This window comes from Babylonia areolata, chromosome 9, assembly GCF_041734735.1.
Source record: "Babylonia areolata isolate BAREFJ2019XMU chromosome 9, ASM4173473v1, whole genome shotgun sequence".
Classification (NCBI taxonomy): domain Eukaryota; kingdom Metazoa; phylum Mollusca; class Gastropoda; order Neogastropoda; family Buccinidae; genus Babylonia; species Babylonia areolata.
In genome coordinates this window covers 47,278,852-47,288,851 of record NC_134884.1, presented here as the reverse complement: position 1 = coordinate 47,288,851, position 10,000 = coordinate 47,278,852, and the positions used below count along the sequence as shown (strand labels likewise).

The window sequence follows — 10,000 nt, the reverse complement described above, 5'->3', positions numbered from 1 at the left end:
GATGTCAGTCACTGTATGATCTTAGCGTAGTGTTTAACGCCCTTTTGGGCTTTGTGATGTCAGTCACTGTATGATCTTAGCGTAGTGTTTAACGCCCTTTTGGGCTTTGTGATGTCAGTCACTGTATGATCTTAGCGTAGTGTTTAACGCCCTTTTGGGCTTTGTGATGTCAGTCACTGTATGATCTTAGCGTAGTGTTTAACGCCCTTTTGGGCTTTGTGATGTCAGTCACTGTATGATCTTAGCGTAGTGTATAACGCCCTTTTGGGCTTTGTGATGTTAGTCACTGTATGATCTTAGCGTAGTGTTTAACGCCCTTTTGGGCTTTGTGATGTCAGTCACTGTATGATCTTAGCGTAGTGTTTAACGCCCTTTTGGGCTTTGTGATGTCAGTCACTGTATGATCTTAGCGTAGTGTTTAACGCCCTTTTGGGCTTTGTGATGTTAGTCACTGTATGATCTCAGCGTAGTGTTTAACGCCCTTTTGGGTTTTGTGATGTTAGTCACTGTATAACCTTAGCGCAGTGTTAAACGCCCCTTTGGGCTTTGCGATGTCAGTCACTGTATGATCTTAGCGTCGTGTTAAACGCCCTTTTGGGCTTTGCGATGTCAGTCACTGTATGATCTTAGCGTCGTGTTAAACGCCCTTTTGGGCTTTGTGATGTCTGTCACTGTATGATCTTAGCGAAGTGTTAAACGCCCTTTTCGGCTGTGTGATGTCTGTCACTGTATGATCTTAGCGAAGTGTTAAACGCCCTTTTCGGCTGTGTGATGTCTGTCACTGTATGATCTTAGCGAAGTGTTAAACGCCCTTTTCGGCTGTGTGATGTCAGTCACTGTATGATCTTAGCGTAGTGTTTAACGTCCTTTTGGGCTTTGTGATGTCAGTCACTGTATGATCTTAGCGTAGTGTTTAACGTCCTTTTGGGCTTTGTGATGTCAATCACTGTATGATCTTAGCGTAGTGTTTAACGTCCTTTTGGGCTTTGTGATGTCAATCTGGGGATATGATTGTAGCTTGGAGATCAGTTTAACGTCCTGTTGGCTAAAATCCCTTCAGGTCAAGTTGTTCAGAACTAGGTGATGTAAATAAGAGGGTATGATCGTATCGTGGTGTTCAGTTTAACGTCCTGTTGGCTAAAATCCCTTCAGGTCAAGTTGTTCAGAACTAGGTGATGTAAATAAGAGAGTATGATCGTATCGTGGTGTTCAGTTTAACGTCGTGTTGGCTAAAATCCCTTCAGGTCGAGTTGTTCCCGGCTTGGTGATGTCAGTCACTGTGTGATCGCCGCTTAGAGTTTAACGATGTCAGTCACAGTATGATCGTAGCGGAAAACTGAGTTTGGCTAAAAGCTCTTGTAGGGCTTGGGTCTTGGGTAAGACACTGTGTTACATGTATAGAACTCTTCCGAGTAGAAACTTCTATGCAACAATCGCTGATTACTTTGTCCTGCGTCTGTTGCGCTTCCACGAATACTGAATGATTGATGATGTGTATAACGGACCACAGCCAGCGACACCTTTCTACGACCCTTAAACAAACACTGCATGTCTCTAATGTAGGGAATAATCTTGAATATCACTTTGGAGGCCCTTTAACGCAGCTAGAATAGATTAGCTGATCACTTTTAACGTATCTTAAAAAACGTATGTTTATAGAAACTATGAATAATTTTTAGTCTTTCTGTAAAGCGGATCTTTGAAGAATTTTGACTTTTTTAGAATCCCTGTAGGCAAAAACACTGAATGAAATTACTTACAAAATCTGCGTGGAGAAGAACAGACCGTTGAAAAAAATAATTAACGGTTTTTAAAGCTTTTCCAAAAACACCGGGCATTCTACATCACTGGTGACGTTTATAAAATAAATTTTCATCCAAATTACACTGTATACATTCGAATAACGTACCAGGCAAAAACAAAAACAAAAACAGAAACGAAAAACTACCCATCTTGTGTTTAGCAAGCTGGAATGTCAGGACAATGTGTCCTGGCCTCGAAAATGATTTACAACAAGTCGATGATTCCAGGAAAACAGCCTTCATCGACCGTGAGCTCACAAGGCTCAACATCGACATTGCAGCACTACAGGAAACAAGACTTCCTTAAGCGGCAGCCTTAGGGAACAGAACTACACGTTCTTCTGGCAGGACAAGGAACCTGAAGAGCCAAGACTGCATGGCGTTGGATTCGCCATGAGGAACTCCCTACTGTCCTCTGTGGAACCGCCATACAGTGGCACAGCCCGCATCCTCGCCCTCCGCCTGTCAACCTCCTCTGGTCCAGTGAACCTCCTGATCATCTATGCTCCCACACTCTGTTCTTCTGCAGACCAAGGACCAGTTCTACGATGAGCTTGATAACACCATTCGAGACATTCGCGACCGCTTCGCCAACTCCATCGAGGATGCCCTCAAAGACTGCCCTGCCGGCAGTGCTGAAGAACAATGGAACCACATCCGTGACGCCATCTACAACTCCGCCACGGATACCTTCAGCGAAAGAGAGAGGCAGAATCCAGATTGGTTTGGAGCCAGCATTGCTGTTCTGGAACCAGCAGTAGAGGCCAAAAGAGTGGCCCTCATCAACCAAAAAGGAGAGCCTTCTAAGAAGACACACGCTGCACTCAAGAAGGCCAAAAATGACACTAAACTGATCGCCAGACGCTGCGCCAACGACTGCCGGCTGAACCTCTGTCAGAACATCCAACTTTCCGCTGACTGCGGCAACATCCGTGGAATGTACGACGGCATGAAAAAAACCTTCGGCCCATGCGTAAACAAGATCGCACCACTGAAATCAGCTTCCGGCACCATTTTAACAGACCGGAGCAAGCAGGTAGACAGATGGGTGGAACACTACCAGGAGCTCTATTCAAGAGAGAACATTGTCGCAGACGCAGCAGTGGAGAACACCCCCAACCTCCCTGTCATGGAAGAACTCGACATCCCGCCCTCTGAAGAGGAACTCGGCAAGCCATCGACTCCCTCGCCTGTGGCAAAGCTCCAGGAAAAGATGACATCCCACCTGAAGTCATCAAGGCTGGAAAAAAGACCGTGCTACTCCACCACCTGCACCAGCTGCTACTGCAGTGCTGGAAGAAGGGACTGTGCCCCAGGAGATGCGTGACGACATCATCACTCTGTACAAGAACAGGGGTGATCACAGCGACTGCAACAGCTACAGCGGAATCTCCCTCCTCAGTATCGTTGGGAAAGCCTTTGCCCGTGTAGTCCTGAGCAGACTGCAGCCACTTACTGAACGCGTATACCCTGAGGCACAGTGCGGATTCAGAGCTGGAAGATCAACAATCGACATGGTCTTCTCCTTACGACAGCTGCAAGAGAAATGCCGGGAGCAGAGGCGGCCACTATACGTCGCATTCATCGACCTCACCAAGGCCTTCGACCTGGTCAGCAGAAAAGGCCTCTTCACAGTGCTACAGAAGATTGGATGTACCCCCCGCCACCCCCCCCCCCCCCCCCCCCAAGCTCCTGAGGATGATCACGTCTTTTCATGAAGACATGCAGGGCATCGTTCAGCACGATGGATCTTCCTCTGACCCATTCCCAATCAAGAGTGGGGTGAAGCAAGGCTGTGTGCTGGCTCCAACACACTTCGGCGTCTTCTTCTCACTGCTGCAGTCCTATGCTTTCAGCCAGTCGGAGGACGGAGTGTATCTCTACACCAGAAGCGATGGCAGTCTCTTCAACCTGGCCCGCCTTCGCGCTAAAACCAAAGTGCGACAGGTTCTCATACACGAGATGCTTTTCGCAGACGATGCAGCTCTGACAACTCACTCTGAGGAGGCACTCCAGCGACCCATCAATCGCTTCGCCCAGGCATGCAGAGAGTTTGGCTTGACTATCAGCCTGAATAAGACTAACGTCATGGGCCAGGACGTGAGCAGCGCCCCAAGCATCTCCTTTGGTGACTTCACACTCGAGGTCGTTGAGGACTTCACTTACCTCAGCTCCGCCATCTCCAGTAGCCTCTCCCTGGACGCTGAACTCAAGAAGCGGATTGGCAAAGAAGCTACAGCCATGGCCCGCCTGGCAAAGAGGGTCTGGGACAATCCCATGCTGACCATCAACACCAAGATGCAGGTGTACCAAGCCTGTGGACTCTCTACTCTCGCCAAGAACGCAGACTCAACACATTTCACCTGTGCAACATCAAGAGAATTCTGGGCATCACGTGGCAAGACCGTGTACCAAATAATAAAGTCCTTGACCAGGCAGGCATCTCCAGCATGTTTGCACTCCTGACTCGGCGCTGTCTGCGGTGGCTCGGCCACGTCAGACGAATGGATGACGGGCGAATCCCCAAGGACATCCTTTATGGCGAGCTTGCCACTGATTCCAGACCTGCAGAAAGACCCGTCCTACGCTACAGGGATGTATGCAAACGAGAAATAAGGGCAGGCGACATGGACCCAGCAGGTTGGGAAGCGATGGCTGAAGACCGCAACAGCTGGAGAAGGCCCGTGAAGGCATGCGTCCAGAGGAGCGAGGAGAAGAGAGAACAGCACTGGGAAGAGGGAAGAGGGCTCAGACGGCAGAGGGCAGAATCCATACCCTTTGAGCCAGGCGCGACTTTCACCTGCGACAACTGCAACAGAGCCTGCCGATCTAGAATCGGACTGTACAGCCACAGCAGGCACTGCAACTCAACAACTTGACTGAACCAGGCACAGAGTTCCATTGTCTCCCGACACAGATGGACGCCAAGAATGTTAGAACTGCCCGATGCAGAAGGGATCACATGCCACTTGTGATTTTCAAAAGCTTTTGGCAAACACCGAATAACTTCCAATATACTTAAGAAGAACGGGTCAATGAACACTTTTGACGCATTTTAACTCACTCAGTACGGCCAGTCCTCTCTTCTCCTCTACACAGACACTTCGGATGTCCAGTGGGTGTCTGAATGACCCAACCTTTAGCTTCCGTCGTCAGAATTGTGGGATTCTTTGTCAACATTCACCTCTTCAGTGTAATAGCCTTCCGCTTCTAATATTTTGATGGTGGTAATTGGGGTGAAACGCTGTTAACGTCGTCTCTTTCGCCGTTCGTATGGAGAGAGTTAAAGCTTATCAGCAAACACTGAAAAACATCAAGTGTACCAAACAAGAACATATCGCTGAACACTTTTAACGCTTTGTAAGGCTTTTAAGCAAACATTATATATATGTATATATATATATATATATATATATATATATATATATATATATATATATATATATATATATATATATATATATATGTATACATACATATACATAGAAAACACAAATCACTCAGCACTTAACACGCTTTTTAACACTTTCAAGCAACACCGAATAATCTCCACCTAGTCCATAAAGACCAGCTCTACACATCACGAGACTCGCTCGAAACGAGAAACTTTATGCAACCAGCCCACTCCAGATGATCAGTAATGATCATGACATTGGCTAGAACCAGTCCTGCTGAAATCATGACATTGGCTAGAACCAGTCCTGCTGAAATCATGACATTGGCTAGAACCAGTCCTGCTGAAATCATGACATTGGCTAGAACCAGTCCTGCTGAAATCATGACATTGGCTAGAACCAGTCCTGCTGAAATCATACATTAAACAATGCATGATCAAACATAACGTCCCTGATTAGAACGCGGAACTCGGGAAGATTAGGATTAGGAACCTTATGGCAGTCGCCCTTTTGGTCACGTTCTTCAAGAGTTGAGGTTGAACACACAGAAATCTTATATAATAATCATGATAATGATTTAGCTCACAAAGCACCTTTCCATGCAAAGCATGCTCCGCTGCCCTGTATACACCGACGTTTAAATTATACATTTATACACTGAAATGACAGAACAATTAATAATCTTTTTAGAATCTTTTACATATCACTGTATCCTGCATGGATACTTAACAAATGTCCTTGTGTAGTTGATACAAAACAATGTATGTTGTTTCTCTGTAGCCGCACAGTACAGAATAGTGTTATCTTATTTATGTTCGTATAAATCATAGATATTTTATGATGTCTCAGTAAAGACAACATAACTCAAGACTCAAGACTGGGTCACTGGCGAGACACAGGGACAGATTTTTACTGTTTGGCATGGGAAGAAACAACAAAAACACCTGAAGCTGAGGAAGATAAGAAAGTGTATAAATTAATATATAATCACACACACACACACGCGCGCGCGCGCTGTTTTTCTACCATCTCTAATCCACAAACTTTTTGATGCAGACACAAACGAAGCACAAAGAGCTGAAATCCAACATTCACCATTCTTCTTGTCATCCTTTACAAATTCTTGTAACGATCACTGATTGCTTTATAATTGCTTGTGTATAATGTGCTTTGTATGCCAACAAACCAGACCTCTTGTAAATTCACTTTGGTTCCGTTCCGATGCAGTTGAATACTACTACTAGTACTGCTACTACTACTACTACTAAGAAGGAAAAGGAGGTCCCTTTTACGTCCACCAGAGCAGTGAGTTCAAACCCACTGTGTCCAGGGCTGGGCATGGGAAGGCGGGGCCCAATCCTCTCCCTCCGCCGTTCTTACTTCCCCTATCCGAAGTCAGGTACCCGTTATACGTCTGGATGGAGTGTGGACAATAGGAGCAAAGTGCCTTTCCCAAGGACACAACACTGTGCCAAAACGGGGCCTCAAACTCTTTTGGTCAACACTACATCACAAGTCCAACGCTTGTCCGATTCTGCCAAGATCCCCCTCCCCCCTCCTTCCCCCTTTTTCAGTTTCAATTTATCAAGGCGGCAGCACTGCGTTCGGGAAAAAAAAAATCGATATACGCTACACCACACCCGCTATGCAGATGCCTGACCAGCAGCATAACCCAACGCGCCTGGTCAGTCTTTGAGTGCATGCGTATATTTGTGTACCTATCAGAGTGGATTTCTACACAGTTTTGCCAGACGACAACACTTTTCTTGCCATAGGTTCTGTTTCAGTGCGCCAAGTGCGTGCTGTACACGGGACCTCGGTTTATGACGCTCAGTTGGATTCTTCAGTAAACTTGGGATAAGGGGCTAGGGCAGGAATCCAACACAGACCTTCAGAACACTGTATTGACAGATGAGAGTCTTGACCAGTCTGCCACACACCCCTGATAAATTACAACAAGAGGTTCAGGCCTGATACCCATATTCTATAACATGCTTCAGTTCAGTTCAGTTCAGTTCAGTTACTTAAGGAGGCGTCACTGCGTTCGGACAAACTCATGTACACAACACCACATCTGCTGAGCAGATGCCTGACCGGACCAGCATCATAACCCAACGCGCTTAGTCAGGCCTGGCATGTGGACGTATCACCTGCACTGCCTACCACCCATAAAGACACTGCCTACCACCCATAAAGACAGTGCCTACCACCCATAAAGACAGTGCCTACCACCCATACAGACAGTGCCTACCACCCATACAGACACTGCCTACCACCCATACAGACACTGCCTACCACCCATAAAGACACTGCCTACCACCCATACAGACACTGCCTACCACCCATACAGACAGTGCCTACCACCCATACAGGCACTGCCTACCACCCATAAAGACACTGCCTACCACCCATACAGGCACTGCCTACCACCCATACAGACAACCTACCACCCATAAAGACAATGCCTACCACTCATATAGACAACCTACCACCCATACAGACACTGCCTACCACCCATAAAGACACTGCCTACCACCCATAAAGACACTGCCTACCACCCATACAGACAATGCCTACCACCCATAAAGACAGTGCCTACCACCCATACAGACACTGCCTACCACCCATACAGACACTGCCTACCACCCATAAAGACACTGCCTACCACCCATACAGACACTGCCTACCACCCATACAGACAGTGCCTACCACCCATACAGACAATGCCTACCACCCATAAAGACACTGCCTACCACCCATACAGACACTGCACCCATACAGACACTGCCTACCACCCATACAGACACTGCCTACCACCCATACAGACACTGCCTACCACCCATAAAAGACACTGCCTACCACCCATACAGACACTGCCTACCACCCATACAGACACTGCCTACCACCCATACAGACAGTGCCTACCACCCATACAGACACTGCCTACCACCCATACAGACACTGCCTACCACCCATACAGACACTGCCTACCACCCATACAGACACTGCCTACCACCCATAAAGACACTGCCTACCACCCATACAGACACTGCCTACCACCCATAAAGACACTGCCTACCACCCATAAAGACACTGCCTACCACCCATACAGACACTGCCTACCACCCATACAGACAGTGCCTACCACCCATACAGACACTGCTTACCACCCATACAGACACTGCCTACCACCCATAAAGACAACCTACCACCCATAAAGACAATGCCCACCACCCATAAAGACACTGCCTACCACCCATAAAGACAACCTACCACCCATAAAGACACTGCCTACCACCCATAAAGACACTGCCTACCACCCATAAAGACAGCCTACCACCCATACAGACAATGCCTACCACCCATAAAGACACTGCCTACCACCCATAAAGACAACCTACCACCCATACAGACACTGCCTACCACCCATACAGACACTGCCTACCACCCATACAGACACTGCCTACCACCCATACAACGCCTATCACCCATACAGACAGTGCCTACCACCCATACAGACACTGCCTACCACCCATACAGACAGTGCCTACCACCCATAAAGACACTGCCTACCACCCATAAAGACACTGCCTACCACCCATACAGACAGTGCCTACCACCCATACAGACAGTGCCTACCACCCATACAGACACTGCACCCATACAGACAGTGCCTACCACCCATACAGACAGTGCCTACCACCCATAAAGACAGTGCCTACCACCCATACAGACACTGCCTACCACCCATACAGACAGTGCCTACCACCCATACAGACACTGCTTACCACCCATACAGACAGTGCCTACCACCCATACAGACACTGCTTACCACCCATACAGACACTGCCTACCACCCATACAGACACTGCTTACCACCCATAAAGACACTGCCTACCACCCATACAGACACTGCCTACCACCCATACAGACACTGCCTACCACCCATAAAGACAACCTACCACCCATAAAGACAACCTACCACCCATAAAGACACTGCCTACCACCCATAAAGACACTGCCTACCACCCATACAGACACTGCCTACCACCCATACAGACACTGCCTACCACCCATAAAGACAATGCCCACCACCCATAAAGACACTGCCTACCACCCATACAGACACTGCCTACCACCCATAAAGACAATGCCCACCACCCATAAAGACACTGCCTACCACCCATAAAGACAACCTACCACCCATAAAGACACTGCCTACCACCCATAAAGACACTGCCTACCACCCATAAAGACAACCTACCACCCATAAAGACAATGCCTACCACCCATAAAGACACTGCCTACCACCCATACAGACAACCTACCACCCATACAGACACTGCCTACCACCCATACAATGCCTACCACCCATACACTGCCTACCACCCATACAGACAATGCCTACCACCCATACAGACACTGCCTACCACCCATACAGACAGTGCCTACCACCCATAAAGACACTGCCTACCACCCATACAGACACTGCCTACCACCCATACAGACAGTGCCTACCACCCATACAGACACTGCCTACCACCCATACAGACACTGCCTACCACCCATACAGACAGTGCCTACCACCCATAAAGACACTGCCTACCACCCATACAGACACTGCCTACCACCCATACAGACAATGCCTACCACCCATAAAGACACTGCCTACCACCCATAAAGACACTGCCTACCACCCATACAGACAGTGCCTACCACCCATACAGACACTGCCTACCACCCATACAGACACTGCCTACCACCCATACAGACACTGCCTACCACCCATACAGACACTGCCTA

The 10,000-nt window shown here is 47.9% G+C and overlaps 2 protein-coding genes across 5 annotated transcripts in view; both read right to left on the bottom strand.

Annotated features, from left to right (window-relative positions):
* Positions 1-10,000, bottom strand: part of LOC143285548 (uncharacterized) — a 288,677-nt gene that overhangs the window by 99,347 nt on the left and 179,330 nt on the right. The gene's annotated exons all lie outside the window — the stretch shown is intronic.
* Positions 1-10,000, bottom strand: part of LOC143285898 (hemocyte protein-glutamine gamma-glutamyltransferase-like) — a 68,391-nt gene that overhangs the window by 38,978 nt on the left and 19,413 nt on the right. The window lies entirely within an intron of this gene.